Source organism: Phaseolus vulgaris, chromosome 9 (genome assembly GCF_051622355.1).
Source record: "Phaseolus vulgaris cultivar YP4 chromosome 9, ASM5162235v1, whole genome shotgun sequence".
In the NCBI taxonomy this organism is placed as follows: domain Eukaryota; kingdom Viridiplantae; phylum Streptophyta; class Magnoliopsida; order Fabales; family Fabaceae; genus Phaseolus; species Phaseolus vulgaris.
In genome coordinates this window covers 35,463,061-35,479,262 of record NC_143506.1, presented here as the reverse complement: position 1 = coordinate 35,479,262, position 16,202 = coordinate 35,463,061, and positions in this window count along the sequence as shown.

Genomic DNA, 16,202 nt, shown 5'->3' with positions numbered 1-16,202 from the left:
GGAATATCCGAAATTGGGTAAGTCGTTTTTATATGTTATGTGCATTCAACTCGTATGCATGCTTTGATGCAAGTAACATCATTTGATATAAATTGTGATAATGCAGAGAAACCAACGAGGCTTTATTGTTTATATGCTTTCACATGCAATGTGACTGACAACTACAACAGTGATGATTATTGCTGCTATCATTTTTTTGTTTTGTTTTATAAATGAAAATAATGCATTTATTTAACAGCGAATTGAGATGATTGATGGGTGGTTTTCACATGTACGCAGACTGCATGTTTGCCAATTCAATGGATGGTCGGTCTCTGCTTTTCTTCTTTAAGCTTCATCTTTTCCATTTTCTTTTTTTTTTCACTTCATTTTTAAATGTAACAATGTTTCTCTGTTTATGCTCATCCACCATCAACAACAGTATCCATTGCTTCTGCCACAGGATTAAATATTCTCTTCACCATCATCCAAAACATTTTAAACTTTTTTTTTACTATACCGATAAATATCAGACGAGTCAGTCATTCAATTTTTTTATGATAACACTTAATAGATGACAACGATAGTTATGAGAGTCTTTATGAACTATATTTATGTTCTGAATTATGCAAGAAAATATATTTGAGAAATTAACTAAATACTAATTAATTAAAAGATGATAGAGATATTCTTCAAATATACCAACAAACCTATATACCATAATACATTCCTACAAATCAGGATCACGATATACATTAATGAGCAACATATTCAACCATAACAAGAATCCATGATTAAGACTATAAATAAACCCTTTACAAAAATGTAAAATACGTTTTTATCAACTTTACAATATGTATTATTTACACAAAGTACTTACTTAATTATCGAAGTATCTTTTTCAGATCAACCGAACATCAAGATTTGAGGAAAATGACTAAAAAAAAGAAAAAAAATCATCGACATATCAACAATTGTGCTACTTAGTTTCCGATACTATCTAGACCCTTTTTTCCTATATAGATACATTCATTAAAAGAAGTAGAAATTAAAATGATTGAAGTTGTTGGATTTTGATTGTTATATTGGTAGGATTGTTGAAAAGAAATGAATGTGTAGTGTTTATGGGCATCTTTAACTTTGTGACCCATTCTTATCTATAAGCTGTTCCTAGTTGGTGGTTTGTGGTAGTTATGACCTAGGACTTGGGGAGGTGGATGTGGACACAAAGATGAGCTTAACTAACAAAGTTTGAAGAGGACGAAATTGAAAGGGTGAAGGAAAAACTGAAAGGTTGGGAAGTGCAGTATGAAAGTACAACATCTGGTGCAATTCAAATTGCAAACTAGAGAGAGACCTACAAAGGTACCACTAACAAGGACTAAAGCTTGGATGCAATCATCAAATATCAAAGCCATACATACCCTTTATCCATTTACTTTTTAATTCATGCCTCAACTTTTCTTGGAAACTTTCTGGGTTGTGTACACAATTATGTGCATATTTTTGTCTCTTAAAGCACAGAAATTGGTCCCCACCTCCATCTTTTCTTACTTTCAATTCTCTCTCATCTCACTATCTCCCTTTCATTTGAAACCCTATCATGAGTTTTTTAATATCCATCAATTCTTTTGTTTATCATTAATCTTAGTTCCAAAAACCTATCTGTTTATGCACAATTTCTCTACTTTCCGAGTATGAACATTACATAATATTTTTTAGACTAACTACTAAGGGTAGAATGAATACTTAATTTCATGAAAATTGTAGTGATTTATATATGGAGTGAAATTAGGTAAACATGTACAGTTGTGAGTAGAACTTTTTTAAGTGTTATTGCTTATCCTCTCAGGATTAACTTGCAATTAACTATTGAAATTGAAGAAACATGATCTGCAAGTCATGTTTTATATTGACTTTGTGTTTCGGTTATGTTCAAAGTAACTGTAGAGTTTTATATTATTCTTAAGAACAACTTATTGATTAATATGCTGTTGTAACCAATGAACATAAACACTTTAAAAGCAAGGTAGCTCATTATTAAAGTGTTAATATAGAATATACCATCACTTAAAACGGAGACAATGTTCAGTGTCCACTAAAGTAGGAAAATAAGACTTTTTTTATGTTAAATTCCTCGTTTTCTGAATTATTTATTTATAAATAATTTTAAATTCGATTTTTATAGTGCAAATATTATTCAAAGAGGGAATTTGAAGGGAGAGATAAAAGTAAGAGAATAATTTATGAAAATTTGTAGATGAGTGAAATTTATAAAAAATTTAATTGATGAAATTATAAGATTCTAATTTTATTTTATAATTAAAATTAATTTAAAATAACATATGATTAGTCATTTTTACATAAAACTCGTGTGTAATTAAAATATTATTTTTGTTATGATTTATGAACTCAATTAAAAAAAAAATATGAATTATTTAATCTTGTAAATATATGTAAAATTGTTGAAAATAAATTTCAATAAAATTTAAATAAAAATCATTATACAAAATTTAATCAAAATTGTAAATTTTGTAAAATTTAATAAAATAAAAAGGATTTGGTGTAAATATTTAATACCAAATAAATATTAAGCATAAAAATAAAATATGAAGAAAGGAGATAATTAAATTACAATAACTAAATAAGAAAAAAATTATATCATGAGAGTAATAAATCTAACACGCTCAATAAATCTAAAAATGTATTAAAATTATTTTTATAAATTAAAATTGAAATTAAATAAAATTATTATTAATACTATTATTATTATTATTTAATAAATTTATTTTGAATAGTATTATTATTTCATAATTTTTTTTTATTTTAGTTATTATTTTTTATAATTTTTTTATTCTTAATAATTATAATTATTATTGATATATATTATTATTATTTTATAAGTTAATTGTATTATTATTATTATTTGTTACTATATATTATTATTTTATAATTTTTAATATCTATATTATTAATTTATTATTATTATGATTATTATATAAGTATATTTATATTATTTATTATATATTATTATTATATTATGTTATATTATATAATTATAACCGATTAGTATAATTTATAATATAATCAATAATTATGTTATATGTAATGGATTATTCCAGTTTTATTTCAGAGTCGTTTGTTAGTACAAAAATTAAGGATAATTTCGTTTTTCACCATAGTTACCTGTTTTTCTTTTTTCTTTCTTTTTTCTTCATCTTTACAAGGAACATAGCAAGTCCTCCTCTCATGTTTCTCCATTTTCATTTCTTTGCAAATGGCTTAATTGAAACACAGTGTAAGGGTTTTTCATATAAATCTAATGCCAGAAATTGGAAAGAATTTGAGGAACACAGTTGAATAATTTAAACATTTTTTTATTAGATGATGTGATTTAGAAGACAGCATAACTGAGCAACATATGGATAATTGAAATAAAAGAAACTGAGTGTTTGCCACATGCCCAATTTTTCTACTATAACTGCACCACTTGTCTTGCACCCTATTAAAATAATAAATATTTAAAATGCATATTTTTAGAGTACTATTCGATTCAAAACTTGAGAGAAGAGAGATTTTAATAGAGAAAGGTAATTTTAAAAGGTATGAATTAAATATACCTTTTTAGTGCACTAAAATTAGTGACTTTTGTATTTAGTCTTGAAAATATACTTTTATACTAGGTGACTGCAAGAACGAAGGTTGAGGATGATAAAAAAATTTATAGGGTTTGCAGAGGTCATATTTCTATTACCATAATAAAATATTAAATTAACTTTTAAATATTGATCATGATGCTAAAAAGATTAGTTAAACTGAATCTAATATAACGTAAAAAATTAATTTGTTATAAAAGAATTAAAAATCATATTTATTTATTTTTAATTAAATAAATATTTGTGTTAGTGTTAGATTTGTATCAGTTTAGTCAACAATAATTGAAGGTGTTTAATGTTGAATGTTAATGGAGTTGGTTAAGTAGACTCTAACGTGATATAGAGAGTTATTTTTAAATTTTTAATAAGTAATTATTTGTGTTAGTGTACTCAACTTAGTCAAAATTATTAGAGTTTGTTTAATCGACACATAATGTTGGATTCTAAAGTCGGCTTAGTCAATACTAGGGTGATGTAAAATATTTTTAAATTTTTTTAATAAATAAAATTATTTATGTTAGTGATAAACTAATATCAACTTAGTCGATATTAACTAAAATAAATATTAAAAATAAATAAGGTTAGTGTTAGTATAAAATGCTAAGTTTATTTATTTTTAGTAGTTTTATTTTAGTTAATGTCGGTGTAGTCGATGTTAATTTATATGTTATAAATTTGTGTGTCTTCGTGATAACGTTCTGTATAAATTTACTTACATTGATATCCTTCATCCACATGCATCTCTTTCGCCTATACTCATCTCTTTCATCCACACACATCTCCTTCATCCACACATTTCTCCTTTATTCACACTCTTCTCTTAATTCCTTCAATTACACTCATGTACTTCATCTACATTCATCTCCTTCATATATACATTCATCTCCTTCATAAACATTCATCTCCTTCATCCACTACATTTATATTTTATTTTGTTAAAAATGAGGCATTTTACGAGAGACATTTTCTTAGAAATTATTATCATTAACGTCGACCAAACTGATACATGTTAAATTGATATTAAAAATAGATTTTATTTACCATAGGCTAAGTCGATACTAAATTAATTAATATGAAAATAAAAAATATTAGTGTCGGCTTGGCCAAGTTAAAATACTTTAATTAAAAAATCAATTCAAAAATTCGTTTAACATTAGCATTGATTAAGCTGTGCTACTTACATTACAAGAAAATTATGAAATAAAAACCAATTTTAGAGACAAAAAATAATTAGTTGATATAGTGACTAAATTAGAGATGACTAAATTTTTTTTATTTCTATTATTGTTAAATAGTTTCTAAATTGGTATCTAATTAACTACTAAGGTTTTTGCTACCAAATTTAGAATCTAAATAATTGGTAGTTAAAACTTTGGTAGTTAATTAGATACCAATTTAGAAACTATTTAACAATAATAGAAACTAATTTAGAAACTATTTTTTTTTCAAGTTTCTAAAATGGTCTCTAATTATTTTTGGTATCTAAAAATTATTTTTTATTCCATGATTGTCTTGTAATATTAGAATTGGTCATCAAAAGTCAACACTAATTAATTTAAATAAATGATTTTAGAGTCGAACACATGTGACCGACGTTATTAACTAATTAAAGCATGTAAATAGAAAATTTTAACCTAGAGAGTACATTTAATCAATTCAGTGTTATATAATGAGATTGAACAATGGGTTTGAAACTTTATATGGTTTGGTGTTATATATTTGGATTAGGAATTTAATGATTGTGAAATGGACATTGATGTGTAAGGGTCTAGGATTAGTTTAATAAAAGCTGCCACTCTTATATTAGCTTGGGATTTTGCTCATTTGAACCTCCAAAGGGCTAATTCTATATTATTGATTGTTTGATTATTGACAAATTATCTTAAGTCTTTTTTTTTTTTAATGTTTTTTAAAGGAAATTTTGGATATACCTATTTATAAAAAATGAAACATACCTATTTATAAAAAATAAACATAGGTAGAATATACTTATTTATAAAAAAATTTAAGAAGAGATTAAGTGGAAATCTATTATATCAATAAAATGAGTCTCTATATATAAATCCTAAGTTAACTAGCTTATTCACGCATCCCCTTCACGAAAAATATAAGTAATTCTAAACCTTATTTTTTCACAATAATTATTTATAATTTATTTTCAAACATAGGTTCATTGATAATTAATCATAATTTCTATTAAATTTCTAAGTGAAAATAGTTAATTATTTCAAAATTGTTGAGATACCAAATTTACATTTAAACGATTATCTTTTGAAATAATCAATTAAATTATACAAAATTATATTTTCAGAAACAATGAAAAATAATATAATTAATTATTTTTATACATGACCGATTTAGTCAATAAAAGAACATTTTTCAATTATCTTTATATTGTTTTCAATTCTTTCTTGAAGTTATCAATTGCAGTTGCTTTAAAACATTCTATTACTTCAACAAACACTTCAACAACTTATGATCAATATTCTTTTGTTAAAGCTATCATTCAAGATAATTTGGTGGTATTGGTACATTATATAACTTTTAGGACATTAAACACATGAATTCAAATATATTCATCTTTAGTTGGTTTTTGCTTTTGGGGTTTCAATTATTGTGTCTAACTTTTTTTGTGGAAATAGGTTGGTCTCATTGCGGATTATTTGTTGTACATGTTTGCCACCAAAGATGGCATTGTGCGAAGGCAAGTAATTGGCTTACATGTTAAATTATGTGTAATTTTGAGAGATTTCACATCCGTTAAAGTTTTAATAGTCGTAAAGAGTTTTTTTTTTTTACTTTCTACGTTAAGGAATTTCTTTTGATTCAATAACATAAGGAAAGTTTTTAAAATAATCAATAAAAAAAAGTTCGTGTAGCATAGTGCATATTGAAAGGAGAAAACATTCTAATAAAAAATATATACAATATGTTGAAACTCCCATATAGCAAGAATTGATATGGTTTAAGTACAAGTTTTTTCCATAAGTTTTTTCCATAACTATGATGTGAGTATTTAATTACTTTACCTTTTACTATCCTTATCATACATGACTCTTTTCATATACTAATGTTATTCACATCATCTACTATTCAAACTTCTAAATCTTTCTATATTATCTTTTTTTTAATATTTTCAAAGACCTTCATATTCCATATTTTTAATCTTCCTTCATGTACTTTAGTTTATTTTTTTCCATAATCTCATGCTTACTTCTTTATTTATGTTACATTCCTACAATTTCTTGACTTTCCCCTCAATTCTCTGTGTCTGCCATATGTCCATTGTTTTGAGTGACTTTAGTCCCCAATCTGTTATTGTCCTTCATTGTTATTGCACAATGGTATGATACATTCCTATCTAGCATATATTATTTACAGCGATTTCATTGGTTCAACCATTCTTAGGTTAGTAACACTCTATATATCCTGCTTTTTGATGTATCATCTATTGTATACCATGTAAATTTTCCTCCTAGCAATAGTCCGTCCACTAGTTCCATGTTATTTATAAATAGATTAAACCCTTTTATCTATTTTCTAATGTTGTTTATTGTATTTCCACCCATTCTCTCATCTTTTTTCCTACAACATTGAAGTCCCTAAGCAAGCACCATATTTTACATGTTGCTTTAATTATTATTAGCATAACTTCATCCCATATCTTTTATTTTTCTTTTGAATTCACAAGATGAATATATATTACCAATAGTTACCCTAATACCATTCTCTCGAATTTTTTCTATTATTATTAAGAACCTCTTTTGTATTACTTCTTTTTCCAAAATGAATGATTCCATTTGCTACACACTTAAGATCTCACCTGCCGTTATATTGTTTGTTATGAATCCATTCAATGTCATTGTTTTTCACATTCTATAAACACTTGCTTGCTTATTTCTGATTTTTTTTTTCTCGCAAACACATAATTTCCACAATATTATTTTCTAATTAGGTTGCTTATATGTGTCTTTGTAGTCCCTCCTAGTGCTCTTATATTCACGGTTACTATCTTCATATTATATATTTTCTCTACCCCTTTTTTCCTTGTTTTTGCACCTCTATCACTCTCTTTCATCTCCTTGAGTACATTAATTATTATTTTCTCATCTCCTTTGATAGTGAATCCTAATTCATTTCCTATATTCCACATTCTAATCACTTCCTTGTTTTCATTATTAACCATAAGCAATTATGTATACCACTATCTGAAATAAAATTGTTGAGTGTTTGGAGCTTTAACCTATTTGCATTTCTTTTTTGTGTTTTGTTGCTTTGTATTTGATCTTGACTTTTCTTTTGGATATACCTTTTGCTATATTTTTCCTTCAATAGTATTTTTTTAAAAAAATTTGTTGATCTACCATTGCGATGCTGATTAGCTTCGTATGATTTTCAATTATTTCTTCATCTTCTTTCTTCCTTTTTTTTGCAACCACCTTCCCTTGGACTCTTTTTTGTTTTCGTTGGCTCCTTTGGGAATCACCATTGTAGCCCATCTTCTGAGAGTTGTCATCTTCTCTCCTCGTGTTTTGCCCTAATTAATGTTCATTTCTTCGTAGGTTTTCAATTTTGTTTTCTTAACTTTTTGTTCGACATACTTGAGTCCATAAAGGATTATATTGACTTCCTTTATAGTGGAATCATGTTTAGTGAGTGGGCCTAATAATTGTGTCTCTTTTACAATCTCTATTTAAAGAGATCATTGTACTTGTAATTGGTGTGCAACAGGACATAATGAAAACCTAATAGTTGTTCGTGTGTATGTAGGTTGCAGTTGGCGACTGGACCACGTTAAATCTTGAGTCGTTTATTTTTCTGCAGTTGATTCGTGATTGTGTGTGTTGCTTCCGCGTGCGTTTTTCCCCATCAAGTGGTATCAAGAGCCTTGGTTCGTTTACACACTAGAGATCCGATCAGCAGAAATTAATCAACGAGACGTGAAAATTGCAGTTGCAGTAGCGTCCCAAAACTAGGGTTTCGCAAGGGTTGCAGTAGCGTCCCAAAGTTAGGGTTTGGTAGAGGCTGCAACCGCGTCCCAAAGCTAGGGTTTCGCAGAGGATGCAACAGCGTCCCAAAGTTAGGGTTTCACGGTGGCCCAGGATTCGCACAACCCAAATCTGCAACTCGCTGCAAGTGCGCGCAATAGGCAATGCGACAGGAGTGGTGGCGGCTCGCGACGTTGTGCAGGTGGCTTGCTCGTAGTAGTGTCGTGTTTAGGCAGTGTGGTGGAGTGCGCCAGTACGGCGACGGATCGCGTTTTGCGGTGAACAGGTGCAGGTGCTTGCGGTGAGCGAGATGGCACGGAGGTGCAATGCGATGTCAGTGACAGAAGACGCAAGGTGGCGCATGCATTTTTCTATTGGTGCAGCAGTGACGGTGCGATGCTAGGCGCGGGGTGTGACTGTTTTTCGCTATGACACGGAGTTATGACAGTTCAGTTACTGAGGACATCAATATTCGATCTTAGCCAGACTTACGTCAGTGGGTATTAAGTTCGATGATGAAGTTCAAGCTTTACTACTGCTTTTGTCTTTGCGTGACAGTTGGTCCATAATGGTTATAGCAGTTACCAATTCAGCGGGATCCGATGGATTCACTTTTGAGAAGATTCGTGATCTCATTCTTGGTGAGAATGTCCGAAGAAGGAGTTCTGGGGAATTATCTAGTGAATCGCTATATGTCATCAGAGGTAATAAAAATATCAGAGATAGTGAGAGCAAGAACAAAAGAAAGAGTCAGTAAAAGACTCGGGATTGCTCAAGTGTAACATATTGGAACTGCAAGGAGGTGGGGAATTTCAGGAATCAATGCCCAAATGATAAATAAGTCAACATTGCAAAAGACTTCGTGGACGAGGACCTTTTAGTCTGTTGCGCGGATAGCAGTGTGGATTCCTGGGTCATGGATTCTGAAGCATTGCAGAATCTAGTTATTGGAGACTTTGGAAAGGTAAGACTAGCAGACAACATAACTCTTAAGGTTACGAGCATGGGTGACATAGTGTTGAAGACACCAGTTGGTTTATGGACTTTGAAGGATGTTAGAGTTGTTCCAAGCTTGAGGAAAAGTTTGATTTCTGTTAGGCAGTTGAACGAACAGGGACATGAAGTGAAGTTCGGAAATCAGCAGTGGAAGGTCGTCAAGGAAAATCTTGCCATGGCCTGCGGAAGAAAGAGAGGTTAGTTGTATATGATCGGATTACTGTGTCTGAGGGAGTGACCGTCCCAGTTCAGAAGATAAACAAAGTCCGGTTCACAGAATCTCGTGGGCAGAAGATGGTTGTCTTTACAAGAGAGAAACCTAGAGCCACAGGTCAGATTCAGGATGAACGAGCATGGAAAGGTTCAGGTAGACCAGTCAGAGGTACTTGTGGCAGTGGGAGCACGGGTTGTGCTTTAGCTGAGGTTCCTAGACGACAATGGGTTAGGAGAACCAGTATTCCAGCGGTTGAAACTTCTCCAGAAAATTTCTTGTTGAATATGGAGAGTGTTTGTTCTCGGGTTGTTCCAGGATCCAACAATTCCTGTAAGTGGGAGTCAGTAGGAATAGAGAACGGGTCAGTGACTGACGTGTTGAAACTCAGGGGAGTTTTAACGAAGTCTTCAAAATGATTAAGAAGGCCGGTGGCAACAAGAGGTGGAACATTGAGTTCCGTCGACAGATTACAGAAGTACATGTACACAGTTGAAGCGCAAGTGAACATTGTTCTGTGACTTCAAGTGAGAGATTGTTGGGTATGAAGTCAAGACCAATTGGGTTGGGCTAACTAGACACCATGTTTAGTGAGTGAGCTTAATCATTGTACACAGTTGAAGCGCAGGTGAACATTGTTATGTGGCTTCTGTTGAAGATGGTTGCTGCCCCTTCAAGATTGTGTTTGATGAAGACTTATATGTAGTGTTTGATGAAGACTTATATGTACTTTTCATGTATTTTTGCTTTTCTTTAAGTATGTCTTAGTTAGTGCTTAGAGGTTGTCTAAGAGTAGCTTTTTGCTGAGTAACTCACCTCATAACCACTGGCCATGTGTTAAGAACAAGCATAAGTTTTCTAAAACTGTTTTTCACATGTTTTACACAAAAACACGTTTACTGCATAAAAATAAATCTGTTCTTTTCTAAATAAACAGATTCATTTTTTCACTGATGCCTTGGCTAAAGTCTTGTAAAAATTAGATTTTGTGCATCAGGTATTTTGACTAAGTCTTCTTCTTTTCAAAACGACTAAGTTTTAAATTGTTAAACTTTCTCTGTTTTCGTTTTGAAAAATAAATCTGTTCATCTGTAAATGAATAAATTCTTTTTTTGCCTCTGGTGCCATATCATACTTAAACGTTTTTCAGTTTTATCTCAGCACCAGAATGGTTGACTAAGTCTCCTCACTTAACAGATTCTCTAACTGCTTTTTGAAAATAAATTAGTTCATTTTATTTTCAATCTGTTCATTTTATAACAGCTTTAACTGTTTTTCAAAATTCTGTTATAAGCTGGCTTTCTATAAAATGCAAACTTGTTTCTGAGTTTAATAACGATTAAAAACAGTTCATACATTTGCAAAAAACAAGTTTTGACAGCAGAGAGTTAAGTGTTTTCAAGGATTAGCATTTGTTCTTCAAAGATTTCAAAAATCACAAAGTGCTTGTTCTTGGTTTGGTTCCAAAAGCTTGGTGTGAGGTGCAGCTACTGTTCTAGCAATCTTGCCTACTGGTTTAAGGCAGATCTGTGTATCCTCAATCAGGTGTAGTCGTTTCACATCTCTTTCTTGTAATAGTTTGGTTGAACACTCTTCTTGATAGGTGTTCTTGAAGAGTGGGTGTGTGTGTATGCTGAAATAGGTTTTTTTCAGCAAGAGTACCTAAGTTCTTGTAGGTTTCAAGAACAGTGGGAATTGTACTTGGTTGTACTGTGTGTTAGTGAATTCCACCTGTTGTTGGTGAAGACTGGATGTAGCTCAGGTTGAGTGAACCAGTATAATTGCTTGTGTTCATTCTCTCTCTCTCTCTGCAATTTCGTTTCTGCACAATTGATAAAACAGCAAAGAAATAAAACTGTTCAATTGAAAATAAATCTGTTCTTTCTGGGCACTGTGCATACTGTTCTTGATTTCTGAAAAAGGTGTTTGAATCTGATAAGAACATATATAATCTGCTAAAAACCATTGGAACAGATTGACTGTGATAGGCTGCTCAAGAAACTGTAAATGCTATTAATTGAACCTTAAACAAATTGCTTAAAGTTGAAGCTTGCTGTTCTGTGATTCATTGTTCTTAATTTCTGGAAAATTTCTTGACATCAAGAAGAACATTCATAGTCTGTTAAAAGCCACTGGAACAGCTTGTTTGCAAAGGTCACTCAATTAACTAGCATGCTATCAATTGAACCTTAATTACTTGCTTGAAATTGAAGCTTGCTGTTTTTGTGTTTCACTGTTTTTCAAATCTGATATCTGTGTGTGTGCTGCTGGAAATTCTCACTGCATAGTCTTGTGATTAACCTTGCTGTATTAAAAGCGTTTCAAACAGAAAAACAGTGCTGAAATAAATCTGTTCATTTTCACATAAATCGATTTATTTTCTGTAAAACTGGGTTAAACATTGTTTCTGCGAAGAAGTTTTAAAAGGTCAATTCACCCCCCTCTTGAACTTTGGCACTATTAAACCCAACAGCTTCAACTGGGAGATTGTTGGGTATGAAGTCAGGACCAATTGGGTTGGGCTGACTAGACACATGTTTAGTGAGTGGACTTAATCATTGTCTCTTTTATAATATTTATTTAAAGAGATCATTGTACTTGTAATTGGTGTGCAACAGGACATAATGAAAACCTAATAGTTGCTCGTGTGGATGTAGGTTGTAGTTGGCAATCGAACCACGTTAAATCTTGTGTCGTTTATTTTTCTGCAGTTGATTCGTGATTGTGTGTGTTGCTTCCGCGTGCGTTTTTTCCCATCATCTAGGACTACCCTTTATGAGAAATTCCTAATTTGTGTATGTTGTCTTTGTCTTCCCTAGCTCTTCTTCTTTGCGGACATTAGTTTCAACTTTGGTGTTTGTAGATGGTCGTTCTCGGATGCTTCCCAACGGTAACTTTTGTGCCTTGTGACTTTCATTATCATCTCTGACATTGTTGTCTTTGACGAGGTTCTCTTGCGATTTGATTTTTATCTTTATGTGATTATCCTATTCTTGATTAAATTTGTTTGACGAAACACTAGTGTAAAAATGGCATACTACAATGACATTCTTGGTCGATCAAACGAGAACTGGTGTAAAAAAAATGTGGTGGCAGTTTTGTAAATATTTGGTACATATTACATCGGTTAAGTCATCTAAGTGGTGTAATATACTACTCTAAGACTGAAATTTGTTTAAAACTTTTTTTTGGTGTTAACATGGTATATTACACTGGTTAGATGGCTTAATCGGTGTAATATACCAGACTCACAAAAAAAATTTAAACAAAACTTAAGTGAGAGCGTGGAATATTACATCAAATACACATTTAAGCCCCTATATTACACCGGTTGACTCGAGTAACCAGTGTAATATATGGCCACATATAACATCGATTGCTCAATCGATGTTATATGTAATTCATATTTTACAACGCTCACATCAACACCGGTGTCATGATCGATGTAAAATGCCTCATAGAATCGGTGCAAAATGCCATTTCTGCACTAGTGATACCATTTCTGATATTCCCATGGATGATCCTTTGTCATCCCCTCTTTCCTGCTTCTTTATATTTACATTTTTTTCCTCTATAATTTGGTACAATTCTTCGTTGACTTTCACCTTCATTACCATGTTGGTCTCGCTTCGGATTGACAATCGTATTTTTATTTTTGAAAAATCCCGTGACTCTTATGCCTTAGTTGTTTCATATACTTCTAGTGTTTCCATAACTACAATCAATTTACTAAAGCATTCTTCATTCCATAATGATATTGGTAAGCTTTTGTACTTTGCCCACACTATTGTATTTCCTGTGATTTCGTTCTTCAACTAGGGAATGATTGATTCAAACATCATAAATAAGCATTTCCCATTCTCCTCGATTGTTATTTTAATATATGGACATTCTTCTTATGTTTTCAATACTTGGTTATCCCCAAGATATCTCACTGTGATGTACCCCTTGTCCCTTATGATTAGGTTGTCTTTTATGAACATGTAATCATTCGTCACTACAAGAAAAATGTCTCTTAGCGACCACCAAAATTGGTCGCTAAACTGATTTGCAACTGAAATAGCGACCAAACAAAATTAGAAGCAAAAACTCTAGTGGCAAATCACTTAACGACAATTTTTTTCATCGATCGAAAAATTGTAATAAAAAAATACTCGTTATTTTGTTTGCAGAGGATTTGGTCACTCGAATTTTAGGAGACTAATTCAACTAACAAAAATTAAGAAATTTGATTGATAAATCAGTTATTAATGAAGTTAAATTTAATAATTTTAGTAACTAATTAGGAACTACTATTAATGTTAATATTTTTTTATTAATACTATTAATGTCAACAATGTGTGAGAGGAAATTGAACTTAGGTCCTTTGAGTAGAGATGAAACTTATACCACTATATCAAAAAAATTTGTGATCATATTATTATTATTATTAGGATTATTATCGTTATCATAATTATTATTGAGATTATTATTATTATTATTATTATATTAATATTAATATTTTATTTATTTATAAATATTATTACAATTATTATTACTATATTAATAACAATTAAAACAATATTCTTCTTAATAAAAATAATCATAATAATTAAAATAAAAATAAAACATTAAAATAATTATAAGCATAATCATAATAATAAAATAATTATAATTATTATAATAAAATAATTATAATTATAATTCGATTGCTAATTCTATTGTTAATTTTGAGTGATATATCTGTATTTAACGATCAATTTGATTTCGTTCATTAAACCCATGTAAATTATCAACGAAAAATAAATTTGATCATTAATTTGTAGTCACATATTTTTATTTAACGATCAATTGAAATTTAGTAGGGGTGGCAAAGCGGGCCAGAATGTCCCGCGCTTGGCCCACAAAAATGCGGGCTGGGTTGCCCCGCCCCGCAAAGTTATTGCGGGCTAGAATTCTCGACCTGCCCCGCATAAGAGCTAGCCTGCGGGTTTGCGGGCCAACCCGCGTTCTTTTTTCTTTTACATTTTTTTCTTACAAAATTGTCAAATTAAACTTATATATTTGTTACTATCAAACCTAAATTAATTTTTCTTCCTCTTCAAACATAATCAAACATAAAAACATTAAACAGTAAGATAAATATCAAATATCACTATTCTTTCACTTCCAAAACATTAAAAATACCTAATTCCAAAATATTAAACATAAACATAAACATTAATTCAAAAACATTAAACATAAACATTAATGACATTCTTCCATTTTAATAACATTTGATGTCACTTTAGAAGAATTTTCATCCATTTTTTTTTCTTGCGGGTTAGCGGGCCAGCCCGCCCCGCCCCGCTGCTGGCCCGCGCGGACCGTGAACTAATGCGGGTTAGCGGGTTGAAAAAGTCAGCCCATCCCACGTTTTTTACCAGCAGGCCGCGGACCGACCCGCACGGCCCGCCTCGCTTTGCCATCCCTAAAATTTAGTCACTAAACAATGTAAATTATCAATGAAAATCAAATTTAATCACTGATTTATAGAAATTTAACAATCAAACTTAAATTGATCGATAGTTCAGAAATATATCTTTATATTTAACGAAAAATTTAATTTCAATCGTAAAATTAGTGATAAAAATCAAATTGGATTGTTAGTTGTTACATATTAGTAATCAAAACCACATCAATCTTGATTTCAATAAATTTATTTCGGTTGCTAAAATGGGTGAATGAATAATTTTTTTTACTCTGTCCTGTGTAGCTCTCCCTCATCCATGTATATATTTCTTCTCTAACTTTTATCTCCATTCCCTTCCATGTTTCATCACTGCCTCCGATTTTCCACCATTCTTTCACAATTTGTGCATATGTCGGTTGTTGCTCTTTCTTTCTCCAAATCCCTATACTTTTTTCTTATCTTACAGTCTCTTGCGTTCTCATTTTTTCTTCATATCTTTTATGTTTTGGAATCTTCACATATAACTTCATGTTTCTATCCAAATGTTATTCAGGCTTTTCTCTAGTTCTGCACCTTCTTTTAACATCAAAAAATCTTACAAATCCAAATATGTTTCCTCTCCAGTTGTGTTTCCTCTTGAAATAAATTCTTCTTAGACTCTTTTTCACCTTTAGAATATTTTTAACATTTCCTTCTCTCCAAAATTTTCTGGAAAGTGTGGGAAAAAGAATGTTGTTCCCCGTTCTTCCATGCGTCTCTCCATTTTGAGCTTAATTCTTAATGTGAGTTAGCACATACATAATGTTCTGGGAAATCTGAAAATGTGGTGTTAATCATAGTGTGAAGTTTGAAAGCATAGGTCCAAGTAGTGATGTGGGTCCTCAACATTCCAATTTTGAGTAAACATATCATACATCAATTTTCAATGAATACACCATTTA